Source organism: Varroa destructor, unplaced genomic scaffold (assembly GCF_002443255.2).
Source record: "Varroa destructor unplaced genomic scaffold, Vdes_3.0 BEIS01000007.1, whole genome shotgun sequence".
In the NCBI taxonomy this organism is placed as follows: Eukaryota; Metazoa; Arthropoda; class Arachnida; order Mesostigmata; family Varroidae; genus Varroa; species Varroa destructor.
The window spans coordinates 37,736,910-37,758,489 of NW_019211460.1; the positions used below are offsets into that span (position 1 = coordinate 37,736,910).

General features: G+C 41.0%; 1 long non-coding RNA gene across 3 annotated transcripts; it reads left to right on the forward strand.

Annotated features, from left to right (window-relative positions):
• Positions 1 to 354: 354 nt before the first annotated feature.
• On the forward strand, positions 355 to 19,780 carry LOC111254897 (uncharacterized). 3 transcript variants are annotated; one of them, XR_002675265.2, is made up of 4 exons: positions 355 to 2,665; positions 2,917 to 11,272; positions 13,671 to 13,788; positions 16,218 to 19,780. It is a non-coding gene; the product is annotated as an uncharacterized LOC111254897 (long non-coding RNA). The 3 variants fall into 3 exon arrangements; XR_015317993.1 differs by having other exon boundaries at positions 2,917 to 13,788; XR_015317994.1 differs by lacking the exon at positions 16,218 to 19,780 and having other exon boundaries at positions 355 to 705; positions 866 to 2,665; positions 2,917 to 15,818.
• The last annotated feature ends 1,800 nt before the right edge of the window (positions 19,781 to 21,580 follow it).

The window sequence follows — 21,580 nt, forward strand, 5'->3', positions numbered from 1 at the left end:
TGATCGCAAACTTTAAGAACGCATCTCGATTTTCGGGGCGCAACAAAGCAGTGTAAGCATCGAACGTTTTCTACTTAAAATAGTTATGAATAACTAAATAAAAAAAAAAGGTGCGGCCTAGTAACGAAAAACATGTAATCCTTGTGAGGGATGGTTAGTGATTGTGGCATGAATAGCGGCGTATAATGTCGTCTTCAGAGGCATATACCGATACTTCAGAGGCGGAAACAGTTTTTTCGTTTCTGACGAGCGACCCTCACCACTTCATCCATCCCTCTCTTTCGTCTGTTTGACGCTGTCAGGAAAGCTAGACGCGCTCAAGACAGCTGAAAAGTGTAGTAGTTATTTAGCGCTCTTCTCACTGGACGCAAGCACACGAAACTTTTTATGGGTTTTCGCAAAAGCGAAGTTATTTGGCTCGTTTAGCCAACGTTGAGATCCCATCTATAAACGTGCATCAAAGCAAAGCCCAACTGTTTACCGCGAAGTGTGCTGCAATATCTATGTTCAATATAACTGTACCTATATCTGAAGTACTAGAGGACGTGATACGAACACAGCAGTTCTTCTATAGAAGTGCCATAATTTTTACTAGTTTGCTTTTATATAGCATCTGCAGATGTGGGGTTACAAAATTCGAATCGAAGAAATACGTTCGATGCTACGCAATAAGCTTCATTGCGCGTAGTTTAATTACACACTCGAGTACGCCAGTAAAATATGCCCATGGACTAGCCTTAACCATAGGTTACAGCATGCTTTGTTTGTCGTATTTCAAGTTATATTTTTGCACCGTTTTTTGTTCATTTCCTTGAGTTTTGCTCTTCGATGAAGCTCGTTTATTGTCAATCTCGAATCTCTTCAGAAGCAGAGAAATTCGAATATCTTCAGAAGCAACTGAATAGGAGAAGCCGTACCTACGGCCGGTGTATTCAACTGAAAGGAAATCTTTTTTCGACTACAATGAGATCTTCTCGCTCGACTGCATTCGCCATAGTGAAAACAAGGACAAGATGCGGTCCGTTGTATCCGCAACAATCTATACATACGAAGATAAGTATTCGGACACAATTTTCTGGGGTCCCGAAAGACCTATCGCGATGGCCCTACGAATCTTATGTGTTACATTGACTTTTCAGAGTCTACTTGACCTAAGATTGGAAGCAGAAAACGCCTAAAGTTGCTCAGTTCTTCTCTGTTCCAGACTATATCCACAAATATAATATTGCCGTGATTATGAAATATATTTGTTTCGCTTAAATTTAGGCTAGTCAACCGCACATGGACGACACTCACAGAGTTATCACTGAGACTTAGCTACCGGAAAAAAAAAAAAGAAAAAAAAAAGCTTTGTTTGTTCACGACTGATAATCACTGTTTAGGAATAATGCGCTTACTATACCTGCATACCTAGCTGCTAATGGGTGGCTGAGAGACCAGCGAAAGAACATTAGCCAGCCACCTGGCTTTTACTCACAATTATCTTATCGACTTTTGAGTTCGCACTTTGTCGAGACTCGCAGACAATTGAGTTAGATCTTATCTTAATACCCTGTGCGCCCCACGACGTATGCTATACGCGTTGAAACCTATACGCGCGAGCTGTCCCGCTAAAGTCTGACGACCTCAATCTTCAGTTTTTCAGTGACATGTCAATGGTTTGGCCGCGGCTCATCTAAAGCACCACCCATAGATTTGTTGTCCTTTTTCTGTAGTCGTCCGTTTTTGTTGAGCAGTGATTCTGTACATATTTTTTGCGTTTTTGTTCCGGTACACACGAAGTGTCGTCCTTTGCCATCTGCCAAGTAATCGGCCTGTGCTGTGCAGTGTCTTTCTTTCGAACGACAACCCATCTCAAGGGAGCCTTCTGTCACAACATTCTGTAGCGCACCACGTGAGCTCCCTGGCATGAACCCGTAAAAATGCAAATAAGGCGTGCCCCCTTTTTAGCTATATTTTTCATACAATATAGAACATTCCCTAACGGATGATCGTCACATGCCTGTTCAAATGGGTGACCAAAGCAGAGAAACCCATTGTCTTAAGCACTCGGAATGCTTTCACTACCATTCGGGCCCAATGAAGGTGCTCACCTAATGCAGTTCTTCTGTTCTGAATGTCAGGGTGGGGCCTTTATTTAGTCGCGGCCTGTAGGGTAGGCCTCTTTCCAAAGCTTTACATATTATACATGTGCATGCATAATGTGCATCGTGTTTACGGAGACAGAGCGAAAGGGAGAGAGCGAGAGAGATTCAAGCTAATAGAAGTAGAAAAATTAACTAGCAACAATTTCATGATAGACCTTCCCCTAATACCGTATATATCAGACTAGAGATTGCCTGCCAAAACAACCATAAACGCTACGCGATGAATGATAATATTTGTAATGCCGGCAATCAATCCGCACAATAGCTGCAGTAGGTACTAATAATAACGTTATTGCCCCCCGATAGGGGGATTAACGGTTATAGTTTTTTTACACAAAGTAATTACAACTGCTACATAGTCATTAATAGTTTATAGTGTTATTATCTAAATTAAATGCTAACGCAGTAGCTGCTTATATTGCGAATCGAGTTTTAAAGCAAGCCAGGACCAGCGGCGGGGGTCACCTGAAAGGACAAATCAACATCGAAATGGCCGACATATAGTACCGTGTCACTTCGTAAGTATTTTTTCACCATTACATATGATTTATATATATATATATATATTACATTTAAAGGCATATGGAATTGGCCTTTCTTCGCTTCAGGCTTTTGGACATAGATGTATGCAAAATTGTAATCTGTAACGTCGGAATTAGGTATTTTTTCATACGCGCACACAGCCAATTACGTGGATATTGCCACAGTTTGCCTAGGTATCCCGTAGTCAAGCTGCTATAAAGTTTTCTCGTTATATCTTCGTTATTAGGATTTACGCTGCTCACTGCATTAAATAGGATATCGGGAGCCAATTCGGTACAAAACAATATAGAGGTTAGAAATGCAGTTGGAGCCACCAATCCTCGCTCCGATATTTCCGAGCATCAGCTACTCAAGGAAACTAGACGCTCGGCACAAGCGGGATCTGACTGGCACAATCTACCGTACTGACATGCACGTGAATATAAACACATATTTGCATGATATTACATCACATAAACGAACATGGCCAGTAACATTTCAATGTTACAGCCTGTTTTTCGCTCGAACCCTCCATCAGCCGATAGCCCTGTAAACAAAAATTGGAGGCAGCAATCCACCGCAGAGGGGCAATTTATCAATTTAGGTTTTGAAATTCCGTTTATTACTCGAGTTTGAATAATGTAATGAAGCTAAATTTGAATTCATCCATTCTGGGCCTATTCTTAGCTAAAGTTCCAGTCGGGTCCGTTGGACCACCTTTCATTGTGTCGACATCAGTAGGAAGGACAGCGAAAAAGAGTAACGACAAATAACGGACAATGAAAGGCTCGTGTTACCTGTTGGTTAGTTTAGCTGGGCGAAGTGCTGACAAGGCTACTATGCTCGTAATGCGCGGTCTTTCTAATTCTCGCTTGATGCCTACAAATGTGCTACAATACACGCTCGGGGTAACAATGCGCCTGGATGACTAGGCCGGTTCAAACCTCACGCAGACCTGCTTCGCCCTATTGACAGTTGGTGCTTTGTTACCGGAGCTCGTCTTATCGCTACGCGTTCCCATCATCCGTAACGCGAAAACCTCACCCTACGACGAGTCATCGTAGAAACTCGCTTGAGAATCCTTCCCAAGAAAAGATCAAAATCTTAAGGAGATGATGGATCGAGAAGCAAACACAATCCGCTGCATTTGCCAATTCAAATCTGTTATTTCTCGGCTAACATCTCTCCTCCAGGGAGCGAATTGAATGACAATGTATTGCAAGGCAATATCCACTGTGCGTATTTTCCAATTTCATCTCTAAGCTTTGAATCAGCAATAGCAATTGGCTTCCTAATCTTGGCGTCGTTCGAATAGCGTCCCTTGCTCGGTTTCTTTTTTATGTCTCTATCTTCGTAAGAACAGGTCCCTTTCTGCTTAAATAGCCGAAAGGCGACCTTCTATTGGGTATCTAGTAATTACGAGATACTACTACGAGTAGTCATCGCAGTTGTGTCTTGTTCCTTGAGCACTTTTGCCTTCTTGACTCTCTTCGGTCTTCTTCGGTCGTTTGGCTCTTCATCACCCCATCAAACAGAGAGAAGAAGCGTTCTTTCTAAGAAGAAGCTTATTCGGCTTTGCGACGCAACGGCGGTGAAGTCGGCCAGTGTCCTGACTTCGACTTTGTCATCTTTTACCTATGATAACAACAGTAACAACAGAAGCCACGCAGCAAGTTGAAGTCTGACTGTGACGTTATCCGGCCTGGTCAGTTATTAGAACAAATTGTTTTTCCCGTTTCAGAATTAAAACGCTACCATACAATAAATTGTTTTGGTCTTCTGGAGTATTTTCCCCGCTCAGTTCATCACTTACTTGTTTTTCCTCTAGAGAGCAGCCACCATCAGCAAAAATGCCGGCAATGAAAAACGTCTTTAAAGGTAATGAAGAATCAGAGGAATACTCCCACTGGTGAAATGACCGGGACGCAGACGCTGTCTAGCGTCACCCGATATTTTCTTCGAATTAACTGCAGCACGCGTATTCTATCGCTACTGCTGCTGCTGCTACTATTACCATCATCACTTCGTAAAACGTACTCATCGGTACTCAACGAGGCGGTAATGGGCACAGCGACAGCTGGTTGGGCGTATACTCCTGTTGATACTGAAGTAACACTAAAGGCCGAAGGTCTTTACTGACAAAGGGCTGTTGATTTCGTCTGTTTAGCTCGTCTTCATGAGAAGTTTGGTACGTATCCGCCAATAACGAAGCTTTAAGTTACGTCTTTTTCGAACTGCTGCAGCTGCCGATGGCTAGGCGTCGATCGTTCAATATTTTTTCTACAGATTTCTTTCTTCAGCTTGCATCGCTTCCATTGCCCTCAGCACCTCGTAAGTGCATTTTTGTGGTTCACTGCGATTGACGACATGAGACGTTGATAACAACTTTTGCTTGTCATCTCATGTCCCTGTAGGTACAAGTTACACTGGTTTGCACCTTGTGAGTGTGCAAGTAAATGAGGCTGCGCCGGTAGAAAACGCAATATTTTATGAAATATACTTATTTAGATAGAATCTTGTTTGAAATTGATTGTGTCTCTTCTGCCTTATAAAGGCTTTTGGTAGCCCAGGGAGTAACCGATGGCCGAAGTTAGTCCTGATGGCCTAATACTATGATGTTTGTAGCGACTGTTGGCCTCCTAATTTGATCCTTACGTGAGACTGTGGTGAACTGCGACGTCGAGTCAGTTTGTTGATAACAGGAACCACTGACTAACGGTTGACCATTGCACTGCTTTCTGTTTTTGGTCTGTCCACAGTTTTCTCTTTTTCTTTTTCCCGAAAAAAAACCGTTCCATCGAGGCCGAAGCGAATCTATGCAATTTCTGCTTCTTTTTCTTATCCTATATATACATTTGTTCGAATAAACGGACATAATAGCTGACTTTTGCCTGATCTGACGGCCAAGTTTCTCCATTGATTTCCATGGTAAATCTTATGCCTCTGCTTCATGTTCATCCTGTTAAGTTGCCGACAGCACGACTACAATAAAAAAGAAAGAAAGAGGAAAGCTAAAAAAAACAGTCGTTAAATAGCTCGTAAACTTTATGGCCTGCACGCCAGCGAATAAACGCTACCAGCTGAAGCGAAAATAGCCAAAAGTCTTCACCGTGAAGGCTCTTTGACTTCTAATGAGGCGCGGCTCTTAGTTAACTACTTCGTCAACGGCCGGCGAACCGTTCTCCTAGTTAGTCACTTAATGAGTGAGCGTGTATTGTCACTGTTGTGGTAGAAAAGTGTACGGAGTTGCAATCATTCTATGTTGCTTTTTATTTATTGTTGAAACAGTTTAAATGCAATATGTAGTCTCTGGTCGTTCGTTTTAGCGACATATATGTCTCTGGGTGCGCTAAGAACATAAAGCAATACAGAGCAGGTAGGTTGTTTTGGGAAACTTGCCTTCACGATGCCTATCAAAAGTCGCATTACCCTGGGAACACCCCGTCCGTTGAGAAATTGAAGTAGTTGGTTATCTTCAACACTGATTTTATAGTAGTCTTCATTTTGTGAAATTCTCAAGATGGTGACGATTATTTGTAACCTTAACTTATTGCTGTTGTCCATCGTAAAGTTCATTATTGTTTTTGCAACATCAGTAGCGGCGGGAACGTGCAGCAGATGTAAACAGATCTTGGTGCTCGTCACACGGGGCATTCTGTTCATCTCGCAGGTATCGCATGCTGCGCTTGCCATTGCCGCTACGGCGTGAAGTATTTGTTTTGAGAAAATAGATCTTGTCAGCCGATACAAGATGTATTTTGAAACGCTCGATCGAAGAGCGAGGCTCGTAGAACTCGGCTTGCTCCGCGTACGTTCGTCAACGACACAGGCTTTTGTTGCTGCTTTTTGTAGGAGAAAGAAAATTGAAAATTCCGTCATAAGCCAAACAGTGCTATGATTAGACTGTCTGCGAGAAACCTGACTATCTCGTTAAGTACTTTATTTTTAACAGCGAAAAAAACGCAAGCATCCGTGCTTCTCTGTGCGCAAACGCTATACAGCCAACTTATTTCAGACATAATCTGTCCCTGTTCCATTATGACTAACATTGATAGGCTATCGCGATCGTTATCACCAATCTAGAAACATCAGCGGCAAACTGTGAAGCACACTGTTATCTACTTCGTGTAACGCGCGTCAGTGCGACGATTGAAGACAAATTATAGTAGCCACTATTGTCCTTATAATAATCTTATCTTGAATCTACTTGGCTTCAAATGGTTCTTAATTCTACGTTTTTTGCTGTCGTTACTTAATTATCTTGTCCATTTTTGTGAGTCTCAGCTTCAATTTCGATCCTCGCCAACGTCGCATTGTGTTTGTGCACTTCGACGGGTGCATGTGGGCCGATTTGATGCTTCCAAGCACTTCACCTTGCCGTTGCGTAAAAGTTATAACTTGTATAATGACTAGCGTAGTATAACCAATTTGACAGAACAATTGTCATCTCTTCATATACGTAGCTGTAACGCCGACCTGCTGATGAGGGAAGATCCGTTCTTTCGGAATGGCTGTCTGATGGTCTGTTAACTATCTATAGCCGACCTCTGTGGGTGTTAATCAAGCCTACGAAAACTGCCAGAACGAGACATGACGTCGCGATCGGAAAGGCTGGCCTGCCCACGACTGTCGTCTTGTTACAATTTTAACTGGCGACGCACGTCGAGGACCTACGCCTGTTTACCCTAGCAGAGCTTGTTGGCGCGCTTTGGGGGAACATACGTTATTACTTGATGGCCATTTCAGTCACCAGCGTCGTTGAAGGGTCTTGTTATGATTTCTGATCGTCGATCCGCTACGGACGACGATGGCGGTACTACTGTAATAACGCCCATCATTCCGCGACTCCAAACGCAAACACAAAAACTGAGGCTTACTGCTTTCTTTCCTCCCAGAGAGCGGCTGAATCTTAGGTTCTTGCGTTTATGTTCGATCGTCCTCAGCAACAGCAGCGATGGCGGCTGAAGTAGCTTATTCGCCCGTCTTTTTATCAGAATCTGCGGTGCGGTTCCTGCTGGGAGGCCCCCTACCAGTTCGACTTCGCCAAATGGCGACGGATCTCCGCCACATAAACAATTCCATCTCCTGCCTTCCTCCTGTATTTGTTTAGCGTCCACAGGATATGTCTGTGCACGTATGTATATAGCGTTTCTATGGGCAGTAGGGCCACAGCCCTGAGGATGACGCTAGAGGGGAAGAAGAACTTCAGATGATTATTTGTTGTTGACGCGCACAAACATGTTTCTGTCGTCCTTGTTGAACGTTGCTGTTGCTACTCTCGATGTTCTACAATCGATGGCGACTCAGACTGGTGTTGGGCAATTATCGCCGCGACCACTTAAATCGTCGTCCTCGTCTCCCGGTTTAAGTTTCTGAGTGACTCAGGCAGATTGCAGTAGTTTGGTACTGATGTTTGTAGGCTTGGTTTTTTTTTGCAAACAAACACGAAGAGAAGCTATTTGATGCGTTCCGCAATCGTAGTCGTCGTTGTTGCCACCGTTGCCGTTGTGCGAGGCTGCGTCGTTGTCGAAATGTGAGAGTGAGTATCTGCAAAGAAATAGTGCGGCGAGACGCCATTGTCGATAACAACGAGGTTTCACCGAGGATAAGCTCTGATCACTTAGAACAAGATCTGATCGACTGATCTCGTTTATCGTTGTGTCGATTTATTAATTCGGATCCGTTTGGAGTGATGGCCGTTTGCCGTGTCATGTCCGTCATACTACTTGGCCTGCTTTCCGCACCAGTTTGACTAAAGCTCGAAGTATTTTTCACGCATACACATTTATATTATATACAAAATCGAAAGAAAAGAGTAATTTATCGTCTATGGCTAACGGGAGAGGAGAGGCAGGTGCGTCTACAAGCGGCCTATTCCTGTTGTTGCTGCTACCGCTATTACTTCTGCCGCCTCACTTTAGACCAATATCTTGACATAGATTTCTTCCCGAACGTAGAAGCTATTGCGCCATTGCTCGACTACCGACTTGCCTAAAGATGACACTGACTCAAGCCGAATGGTAAGGTACCTGGGTGGGTAGCTCAAGGAGGAAAGCCCACATCTGTCAGGACGGTGGCGCTGCCATCGTAGTGACAACCACCGTTCGCGTCACTATTACAGTAATAGTGTTCTATGTCCACGACCACGTTTTGAAACATTTGGATCGCGGTTGTGGAGGGAGCTCGATGGGGCGCCCGCCTGCCTCGTTGAGATAACGTCACGTTTGCCTGATGGATGAACGCAGTAGCCGAGAGTCAGTCAGCCAGTCAACCTGGCACGATCTTAATTATTGTATAAATATTTATCTGGCGAGGTTATGTAACATGAGGCCCGGTTCAATTACCGTCAAGCCAGTAAACCATTAAGACGATGAAAGGAAAAACAAGCAGGCGTGTTATATTATGCCTTTGAAGCTTAATAATACGTAGTTGTATGTATGCATCAAACGAGGAGAACTTCTCAATTTTCTAAAATACACGCGATCGTCAATGACTAGTTAGTCAAAACATCGTGTACAGATATCCGTATCAATCATCACTTGGACTAATTAGATACCCTTGGGAAGATCGCTTTTCTGTGTTAAACCGTTTGAGCTGCGACATAATGATCAGGTCGATCAGTTGTAACAAACTATAGTTGAAACTAAGAACGAATCAAAATCGGATATACTTAAGATTATGTCTTTTTTGGTGATTCGTCGCGAAAATGTTAGAGGTTCATCTCTAAAACTTCCTTTTTATTGTCCAGGATGTTAAGGTTTGGGTGCGTTGAGACAACGTTATTAAGACACTGCCAGCAGAGTGGACAACTACCGCCCAGATACTTGTATGGAAATAGATTTCACCACTAGTTAGATGCGTATGTCTTGAATACTAATGTCTTTTATCGATATAGCCAGGCAAAAAATAGTTTCGGCGCCCCATAAGGTGGAACTGCTTGCGTCTAAAAGACAGAACATCTAGCTATCTATTAGTATAGCAGTCCTATCTTGATACACAGCATAGCATAATACTGATCCTGTTTAACAACAGTGTCAATTTTATACATTGTTCTGTGTTAATTATTAAACAGTCACACATTTTTACTATAGTTTTTATATCCGGTTACTTTTACTCGTCAGGTTGTTCCATCAATCCAACGGACCTTGAAATATAATAACTTTTGAATTAGACAAAAGTTAGTCGGAAAGTACTTCAATCTTCTGAAAACTTATAGGTGAAACCTGGCTGAATGTTCTTCAAAACAAATTAGTTCAAAAAAAAAACATTTTCTACTCTTGAAAAACGTCACTCAGTAATCAAGTTTTTGTCACTCAAAGGCCGATGAGCTACGAAAATTTGTCCGACAGTGATGTAAATAATAGTAATAACTAGCGAGAACTTGAAATCTCAGAGCTCTCTCAGGTTAAATTGCCATTTCACGTATAGAGTATTACAGAAATATAAGCTAAATATTGAAAATGCATAAACTGAGTAGGAGAATTAGCCCCCTGTGAAGTGGCTTAAAAGGCCAGCCGGAAGTACGTGTAGTGTACCCCCATGCGCAATTTTAATCGACAGAAAACACATTTGCCACCATAAACGAGGTATATTTCAATTTTTATCGCCAGCCTGAGAAAAACAGGCCAGCCTGTTTTTGGCATTGGCCTGAGAAAGATTGCCGCTGAAATCGGAAGCATCTACTGCTATAAAATACTCGCAGAAAATTAGATAGTTAATGCAGCTTGCTCTTTTGAATTGCTCAAAAGACTCATGAGTTGCTGGCATGCAGCCTGATTCCTCGATGACAATGTCAGACCTCATCGCCATATCTAGACTGAACGGAGAAATATCCAACATTGGGTTCAGCCCATTTGTTCCCGATTCAAATCCGTGCGATGCCTTAAAAGGGGGCGATTACTAAACAAGCATACCCCACTCTTGGTTTACTTCGAAAAGCCGCTGACAGAGAGATTAGATATGGAAATATGAATATGGCCTGCTAGCGCGCTGAAGCAAGTAGGTAAGCAATCAAGGAGAGCACCTGCCACACATATTATGAAGTCGCATTTCTAATCCAATAATACAATGATTTGCTTTACTATAAGACTACATCAATTTGTATGTGCCTGATTCGACAGTCTACCAAACTGTGACCCTGAATAAATTTGACCATTAAAATGGTAAAAAAAAAAAGGTAAGCAACGTCAATTAAACCTATGATAGGACCGGCCTGTCTGCTTGCAACCTAGCAGCAGTAAGTGCCATTTTTAGCGAGTATAACGAAGTCTCAGCCTATAGCTGCTAGCATCATTGTCTTATCTTATTTTGTTCTGTGTTCTTTGTGCACTTTATAGAAAATGGCAAGAACAGTCTCAATCTATCTTGTAAGTTATTACCGTACTAGCACCTGTTCCATCTAATTGTCGCACTTCGGCAAAACAGCAACAGAAGTAGCGGTGCCTTATTATTTCGAAATAATTTTTCGAAGCAATGAAGGTCAAGGATCACTACGACACTCTTAGTTCGTAGTAAAAAAAAAAGTACTTCCGAAGCAGTAAAGTTATCTTTTCTGGCATCGAGAAGATCGTTTTGTAATTTGGTAAACCCCTATTTATCCAAAGGTAAGCGGTGCAAAGGGCACCAGTACTAAATGAACTTCATATCTACATCGATATTTCAAATGAATAGGGTTATAGCAACATAAGAAGTGTAAAAATTACCACTACGACTCGTATTGCGAAAGGACGTCGTAGCATAGCGTGTGTGTTGATTTAAGCAGGCAGGTGTCATTAAGGATCGTCGAAATTTAGCTGGCTTCACCTGCTAGATCTGTTTTTGGACAGAACCAGGGTGGAAACGCTTAAATTTAGCATATATGCCCCGTAGGGATATCTACCCTTATGACTACTGGTAAAAACCCGATCTACGGTAGCAGACGCTTTTAGTATTACAATCGTTTATTAAATTAACTGGATTAGTTGCGTACTGATAATTATTTCATAGGAACACTGAACACTACGTTCACTTGCTAGGCTATTCAATGCAGGTTAACAAGAGATGATGAAAGTTAACGTTTGCAGCAGTAACTTGGTATGTTTTAACTAACTTTGGGAAAAAAATAACGCTCGAATTACTCAACCGCAACGAGAATGCTCGATATATGAAAATTCTGCGAGAACCCATTTGTCGATCATTGTAGTATAATCCATATTTTTGAGGGACAACTCTACCAATTGTACGGGCGACGGTAGCGTAAGTCGCCCGAACCAAATAAAATATAAAGATATATAATAAATATAAAAATACGCCAGCTTATGTATAATAGATATATATCAACGCTTGCACTAGCAGTAATAAAAAGTGTAATAATCGATAAGATTAATCTTAATACATGCGAGGTGTTTCCTATTTAAATAAGAAGTATAGTTTTTTTTTCCATTGCAGTGCATCTGCGCGCTTACTAGCTCAATTTAATGTTCTATTTTGATGTAGAAAGCAATTACCCGTTACATTAAGACTTTGTATATAATCATCTTTTCCTCGGACATCTTGTAGTATAGTTTTGTCTTTCTTTCCCTTTCTATATATGTATATATATATATATATATCTGTTACAAGGAAAGGTGTATCAAGTGCGAGGCCACGAAGTGTACAATACCAGTCTCTAAGGAGAACTTGCAAAATATTCGCATCCTATTCGGTTCAATTGAGATTATCTAAGCGTATAGATATTAGGTATTAGATATTTCTGTGTGTGCTAATAGGTAACGGATTGAAATTAAGCGTAGGTTTACTTCAGTGACACCTTTAGCTTGTTCTTATGTGCATTGTCGAGAAGGAACTATTTGGTACCACAAGGCATCTCATTTAATGTTCCTAGTTTCTAGATGTTTCTATGGTTTAGAGATGAGGAAAGTCGCTTCATAAGGTATCAGCTGCTACTTGTTGGAGAAAGCCCTCAGTGTACCCGGATCAGACCACCAAGGCGGCGTAAGACCTGACGAAGAGGTCACGAAACATCTTCATTGCGAATACATTGTTTCTTTGTTGCCTCATATAGCAGTATCGTTTACTCCTACCCAAGTTCGGAGAGCCAGCCGAGGACTTCGTGCGCACGATCGTAGTAGCATCGATGGACGAAGCAGCTTCAAGGAGAAATTAACGACTGAACGGGTATTAACGAAAATGTGAACTTGTGAAGGATACACATGAAAAGAGAATTGCCGCCACGAGCGAAGATCTGGCCGCCGGCTGACTAGCCATCTCTATTCCGTACAGATCAAATCCACCGCTTTTATTGAAGTATCTGTGCATGAGTACTTTAGTTGGCCAATGCCTCGCTGGCTTCGATTTTGACTTGACGTAAGGGAACGTAGAAAACTATCAGTTTGTACACAAATGTGGACTTAATTTATTCTTTGTGTGGAAATAGCGCGGTCCTTATGACACTTGCTCCAAAGTTTGCTGGCTCAGAGACATAGAAGTTGGCGTCGGGGGCAAGAAGCACCGATTCCGGCACTTCATTGCTGTTTATTCTAGTTGCTAGTCTAAAAAGAGATTAATAGTAGTGTTACTGTATCGTAACTTACCGTCTGCATCGATCGACCAAAAGCTAATATAGTTCAAGTTATCCAATAGCGGAAAACTACAACTATACTTGTTCCCGTCAACGAAACGCTGTTCTTCCTTGATATCTTATATTCGTGAAACCATACATATTTCAGTTAAACTCAAAGGGCTTGCATGTAAAAGGGCCTAGGCTTACTTGTGCTATTTAGTTATCAGATTCAAGCGTTTTCCTTTTTTCTAATTAGAGCTTAAAACTAATTAAAATCACATATCTAATTTTTCCATATTCTTTCCAATAATTTTTGCTCATTTTTTGATAAAGGGTTTTAGTTGGATTATATCTTTATGACCTAGTACCTAATATTGCCTTTCTTATCGTAGGCGTAATTTTCTGTACTGATCTTTCTTTCTTTCTTTCTGCTGCTTTGCACGGCTGTTTGTGATCACCAGGAAAGGGTATGATTTACATAAAATGGGACGACACTCTTATTTACCAGTTAAATAGATACCATAGAAAATGAGAGATGTCGAGAGGCAGAGATCGTGTCGAGGAGGCAAGATCGTTGCGGTAAGCCTGACTGCTTATACTTCGCCTATAGAATGAAGTAGCTTAAATGTAATTAGAAAAAAAAAAGAAAGACTTGTAAACTGCAAATATTTTTCATGCATAATATTTATTATATCACATATAAAATGACGATTTGGAACTTGTTTATTTCCGCTCTCCACATTTGTTCGTCTCTCGTTATGTGAAGCCGCTAAGGTCGTTTGTTCAGTCAAAAAAAAGAAATAAACGTTACAATCTAAATACGTCGTTCATCATGTTGAATCTCAATTATATACATCGTGTATAGCACGTGCATAGAATTATTCATAAGCTAAGTACGGAGCTGAGGATTGCATGCGATATACCATATTTAGTCGTTTAGCGTGCCTGTGTATGTATCAGTTCTGGTCTATGACTGCATTCGGCCTGCGGCTGAGAGATTTGCTCATTCGAGCCAGACTTAAGGGAACTGTATATAAACGTTAGTTCCTTGTTGTAGGTAGGATTTGCATAGATGCTAGAAATTATAGGGTTTTGCCAACATGTAAGACACGGATTGATGCCCGTTCTCTCAAAAGCGGGATGTAATAGAGCGTATCTATCTACTACAAGAACCTATATAAGACTAAAAAACGATACTGAGAGCATATTCTGGCGTACATGGCACCTATGCAGGTGATATCCACGACAATCCGATTGAGTCAAACGTGTAAAACGAACGAACGAACGAAGGAAGGATGCAATATCTTAGTCAGCGCATCGATGGCCTCCCTTTTCGGATGCTTCATCGCGATGTTTCCGACTATAACTATGTATATTTGCTTTATAGCAATTTTCCTACCACAAAAACAGCGTTTGTCTTTGCTGTTTAGATCGAGGCATGTGCTAAGCGGCACCTGTATACGTGTACCTTTTGTCTTTATCGCTCGTGGGTTTTTTTTTTTGTATAACAGGGACAAATGCAGCAATGACCCGTGCAGCGGTTCCGCTGCACGCATACTTACACATCTATTGCAGAGAAGTTTGTTGGTTTTTCAGAGAGGATCTAATCACGATTTTTAGAATTATAATCATCTATAGCCATCCAGAGAGCGAACAGCCAAAGATCGTGCGACTATTGCCGTCAGCTCCGTTCATTTGGCTACATCTAGCTTCGTTCTTATGCTGTAGACTGCGGAAAACGCCTATGATGTTTAATCAAGCTTTAGAGGAGACCTAAGTAAATAAAAATCTTATGCAGTGAATAAAAAATAAAAATCAAGATGTCTACGCTTCGATACGACGAAAATGTTCTGGAAGGAGCAGCAGTAGAAGCCCTTCATACGGCCATTGTTGCCTCATGTTAGGCGAACACTGTACAGGATTACGTTATCTTAGAGCTCTTTTTGACACGGGTAACTGCCAGGTGTTTTCGGCCTTAAATGTCCATTGAATTCATCGACAACGCCAGTGTCTTCTCGGAGTCTCCGCGCTTCATGGGTCATCATGTCTGCAGCATCGGTATACTGCGTTTGCTAGACGCAAACACCGTTATTTTATCGTTAATCTGTAAACTGACAGTCAACATTGCACGACACAGTGGAAGAACCCCAAGCTTCAGATGCATACTTGTACGATGAGCATCGGGCTGAAAAAAGATGAACGCTGCAGAGTATTGAATTAATGAAGACTTTGTCGTTCTCGTTTAGGTTTTTGTTTAGGTGCGATCAGTGGATACTGGACAGCTCTAATTAGTTGTTTGCTTTGTCTCTGACCATTGGTCTCACATGATTGTTTTATGGAACGCATTAGAACTCTGTGAATATCATGCTATCCATACACATCGTTCATCAGCTATGCGTATTTAAAGGATGCTTGCTATCAGCCAGAATAACTGTTCAAAATATTTATACCCATTTTATTATTTTAGGTTATTAGGTATCTTTTTTATTTTGAAGTTGGGTTCGTCCTTTGACGCAGAACCTGCGTGGATTACCACAACAATAATAGGTACAGTTTCCCTTTAAGAAATTTTTGGTAGGCAGAGGCAAGCTGCTCACGTCGGTTTTCAATCCCTGATATTGATACGCTCCGTTCGGAGATACTTAGATCAGTAGTGCCTTTCAAGTGAATTAGTCTGGGCGAATGAAGATGTCGGCCCAGTTACAGCATTATCAATGCAGTCTGCCTCTGCGAATATGTATTGATGGGTCTGTGTGTCTATTAAAGGCTACCGTTCAGCTTTGCGCGTGTGTGTGCCTTTATGTGCACTCGATACATTCAAAGTTACGATTTCAAATGTATCTTTGGTCTAGATGATGTTCGCGATACGCTCCCTACATATGTGTAGACAGACTTCTACACGCATACGGGTCGGTAGCCATTTGCTCTGCCCAATCGGTGTTCTTGATGCTCAGAAGTGGTCCCATATATCTGTTGTATACTAGATATTGTTGTCGTAATTATTTCAGGGCGACAGCATACGCGCGCCTCTGTTCTCGGTTGGAGCTCATTGTGTGACAGTTATGTGTTGTTCCCCGCACACAGGCCATTTGCGCCTGACCTCGGCCGATTTGGCCCGACTGAATGAGGATCGCCCTCGAGTGCCATATGGCCGCCCATCAACCAGGCGCCCTGCCGCCCACCAAAGGCGCAAGCTGATAACTTCAATGAGAAGAGAAGTCCGCTCTTGTCCTTGTGGTCTTCTCTGCTTGAAACCCCTCGAAAGTCATGTTTTTCGAAAACAGATAGGCAGACTGAACGCAGAAAAGATTGGCTTCATTATAAATCTAACATGAAACCATGTGCGAAGTGAAACGCGACTTCGGCGGCATTTTGGTCAATTTCATTTATTATTGAAGCATTCATCTATTGGACTCGGATTGCTTTGTCTGTCAGATTTAGCAAACGTCAATTGGTTTCGAGCGTGAGCAAATGTCTTGGGTCCGGATTCTTACTCAAGGATGTAGTACGAAGTTCAATATAATATCGACAGAGAAAACGTATTACAGGCTTCATCCACTAGATCATAGTATCACTGTCACATTCACCGGAATCAGTGCACGGCATCGTGGGCAAATGTGTTGAAACTGCAGCGAATAGCAATATCAGAAAGTTAACGAAGAAATCTACATGTCCAATAAAACCGTTTCTCTTAGCCAATTGACATGAAGATAACCAATCATCGAACATAGGAGAAATATAAAAGTTCCATTTGCCCATCCAACATTAAAATCGACTCCACGCTCAAAATGAAATTTGTTCCCGTTTTGTGGAGAGGCAGCATGAAAACAGGAAAGGATTATAAGAAGGATTGCTGTAAATTTTATCGATGCTTCAAACTATATATAAAAAAGCTAAGTATGTATATTTGCGTTACAGATATTGCTGAAACTTAACCTATACGTGGCAGCCTGAACATGACCTGGCGCTAATACTGTGATCGATTCTAGTTTTTATGAACTTCACAGATGAACTTTTTCCCATAACACGAAAGTGTTCTTCTTCGCTATGCAATGGGCTCATTCTCTTACTGTGTCCTGTGATTGATTAGGAACGAAGAAGTTCCCTCATTTAAGACGTAGGCGAGAATTCCTTTCAGCGACCTGCCCGCATTCGGCTGGCATCGGTTCCGAGTAGAGCAGCGCGCACGCCAAGTCGCTAAAAGCAACAGGTCGCCTATAGGTCCGCACAGAAGATTTTATGTTGTGTTTAAAGCTTCCAAGCATTTTGACACCTTCGAGTAATGGCTACGGTACTCAGATCGAGTCACCTCAGAATTCCCCGTATTCATATGGATGAACACTTGGTTCGACCTTCATATCGTCACACAATTGACACAATAGGCCCATGTTTTGAATTCTCGCCATCATCAATTTGATTGAGAAACTAAATCCTTGTAGCCCTTCTAACGAGGCACTTCCTGGCCAACGGTTGGCCGTCTGCTTTCGCAACATCCGAAAATTCCCATTCTAAGTTTTTTTCTTCAGCTTATGACAATAGAAAAGTGGCGCCCTGAAAACAAATAGCCAAACGAGACAATCAACTGTATTCGTTTCTTTTAGCCACTTCTTCACTTTCAGTGAGTGGCCAAATAGCTAAAGTCATCGCAACAAGTAACATGCCCATACATTTGAGTAGCGAAATAATCCACATTTTAATAAGCCAGCCGTACAACGGAAAATGTAGAAATCAACCCACATCATACGTATACCCAGTGGATGAAGACAAACCACATCTATGTACATGTGAACAGGGGCCAAACTGGCTGAATTCAAAAGGGGTAAATCAGACCACAGCTGTACATAAACGAATTTCGCTAACTGCAACTGTTCTATGGGCAGAGTAGTACGCCGAACGCGATTTTTCAATTGGCAAACGCCTTGACAAACGCACGACAGCCTTTTGACACTTCTGCACCTTTACCATTGAAAGTAGAGTTATTTAAGGATACAAATTTATATTTGGGACACTTCATCAATAAGTAGAAGAATAGTAGAATACGTGTATCGCCTAAATCGGGCTGGACGTGTTATATTACAATGTGATATTTGTTTATCTTGAAGCAGTAACGATCAATAGGATAGTTTTTACCACACTTGGCTATTCGTTTTTGCCAGTCTGCTCGAGCCTTCGACATATATAAAGAAGTGTGCTTCCAAGCCAAGTCGGTTGCTGAAAAGCGGCAATTGCCGTAATCCGTCCATTCTTCACATTCATCTTACCTTCGTTATTGAACTTAAGGTGCTATTATACGTAGGGAAAAAACAAAAAATAATGGCTGGTCGCTCCATCGTTCCCATGATAATTGTAGCGCGATGGGTGTAGATTGGACAAAGTCGAACCAGTTATCGTTATCCCGGTATTCCTTTGCAAAGGTGCCGGTAGAAGTAAAAGCAAGAATTACCCAACGCCGATAATGATTTTCCTTCAGTGCAGTCCTACAAAAAAATGACGACCAGATAGAAAAAATGTTGATGCTAGAGAGAGAGAGAGAGAGAGAGAGAGAGAGAAAGAGAGAGCGAAGAGAGGGGGAGAGAGGGAGAGATGCCGGGCGGCGCCCCCATACGGAACGTCATTATCGTGCACGTCGATCTCTCTTCATTGTACGTATTCACGACTCACGATGACTTCGAACTCTCTATTCATGGCCTTGTCGCCGCAGTGATCGTTGCTGTCGGCAATGGCGAACAGATATCGAATGCCTTGGCCATCAACAGGTTGCTGGGAGGTTACAGGCAAACGCGCCTTCGCTGCAGGAAGGTTTGTAGTACTTCGAGCGTTTGACAGGCAAAAAGACTACTTCAGGGTTACTGTGAGCGCTTCATGCAACTGAACTGCCCCGCCGACGGATCGGATCTGTTGCTTCTGTATACACCCTTAAAATGCTAAATGCGACAGAATCGATTTGATAGAGAGGCCTTTGAAATTTGCCGGTACCAGCAGGGGTGGACTAATATACTAATAATGGAAGGAATATTTTATTGATATTAGTTGCTGAAGAGATCAGATTGTGCTAAACCATAGACAGAACTCAATTTTATTGACCGAATGATGGGTAATTGATCGAGATGTCTGAAAGTAATTCTAAAAAAGTGCCAACAATGTTCATTGACGTAAGTTACCCATATGTGATCGCTGTCACAATCCAAACACTACGAATAAAAACTGAAGAAAGTTAAGTACAAGATAATATTATATGACTTGAAAAATGTATTTATACCACTGAGAAACAGAATGTAGTCTTGTAAATGCGCTACTGTTTATTACTTGTCAAAATCATATGAGCATATTAAGGGCACCTATACATAAGACTGTAATGAAATATATCTCATACAAAAAAAGATTTAGAAAGCAGTTTAGCCAAATACGTCATCAACAACAGATACGTTAATGCGATGACAGCCATTTTAATCGTAACGATAAGGGTATAATGCCACAAGGTAACGTTAATGCTGTATTGTCAGTAGTGTGTTGTGGCGCGAAAATTCAAACCAAGCCAGAGATTTTATACAGTCGTACAAAACCCTGTTAGTGATTGTCGCATGAAAACATGAAAAGTTTGGAATAATAATGTTTTTTTTTTCTATAGTTCTGATAACATCTGGAGAGATGAAAGCCATCAAAAACGTGAATGTTTTAACTCTAACAAGTAAACGACTGGTGTATTTTAAAGACATCTCACAGTTTAAAATTAAAAAAAAATAGGGTACATTAAAAAAAAATAGGGTAACCTTGCGACCTGTCGCAAGAACAATTAGTAGCACAACATGATGAATTACCTTCTATTTGATTATCGTTCTACATGTTATGTAGTATCTTTGTAACAATCTGTATAACCGCAATGCATCTATATTGATTTAGATACATTGACTTGATACCGTAACGTCGTTCGATACCACCTATATTTACAATATGAAAAAACAGCGTGTTTCGGTCCTTCATGTGTTAACTTAACGCCCGCCTGTCTGTTTACAATAGCTTAAAAAAAAGTATGTTGAGAAGATAAAGCAGATTTACAGTGCATTTCTGGTTATTTGACTAGCGTTTCTGCTCTTAGTTAGTGATCAACTGCATAGAGAAAAATGAATTGATACATTTAAATGCATTGAATTTTGATACTGATGCTTTGCACAAGCCTGTTCGTTTTTGTTGTGTTTCCCCTTACGATTGTTTTCGTTAATTTAAACTAAAATTTTAATAGTAATATTTTTTTTCACTTTTTAGTAAAAAAAAATTAATTAGTGTTTCTACAGTAAACTACGACAGAATGTTTCGTATATAACTTATAATCTAATTGCCATAAAGTTGGCCGACATCTTATGTATTGCGGAAAACACTCCGAGTCGTTTTCCAGCTACTGAAGCTGTTCCAGTCAAGTAAGTCAGAACTTTGACCAGAACTGATTGGGCCCTATATATTTCTATTAGTTATTTCTATTATTAACTATGTGTATTGGTTAGTCTGGTTAACGACAATATCACCATCGAAACGAAATAGCTTTTGTCTCGGCATAAGCGGATGAGATAGTTTAAAGTAGAAAGATATATCTCGCGTTAAGTCTAACCGTGATAACTTAGGTTTTTTTCAACCAAAAAAGATCTTCAAAGTTGTTAAAGATTATAGAAGGCACGAACACTGCATTACAGTATAAATTACACGACTGACATTTGCTGTAGTTCGCTTTTATTATCTAAAAATACATTATTTTGTCCCATACTGTATATACACACAATATATTAGTTATATAACATCCATCCTTTTTGTCCACGCATCTATGATTAGGTTTAATAATCTACCAGATGAACATCATACAACAATAATTTTTAACCGAATTCCTAATTATTTATAAGCTTTAAGCAAGCGTATCTAAACAAACACAAAAAATTAGCAAAATACACTCCTTTACATCATAGGCAATATCACATTATGTCTTCACATATATGGTATAGATATATACACACGAAAGTCTTTATACATAATTATTTACAGTATTTATAAGTATATTACAGTTTTTTTCATGCAAGACTTTTTTTTTATTACGATTTTTACGATCTAATACGATTTTATCGGTGCAAAGGTGCAAAAATCGGTTGCCCTCACCTCGAAGCGAGAACAGAAAATGAGACCGTACGCTCCGCTCACAATTGTCTAGGCGTTGAGATCAATGGGAGATTTCAAACGACGAGTGCAATTAATCGAAATCCTAAAACACAGGTCAGCGCACCTCGCTTATCCACGTCGACAAATCAGATCTGTACGGGAGAACAGTTGTGCGCAGCTTTTGCCCATCGTTAAAAACACGCTGATTTTTATATGTCACATAACCTACTGT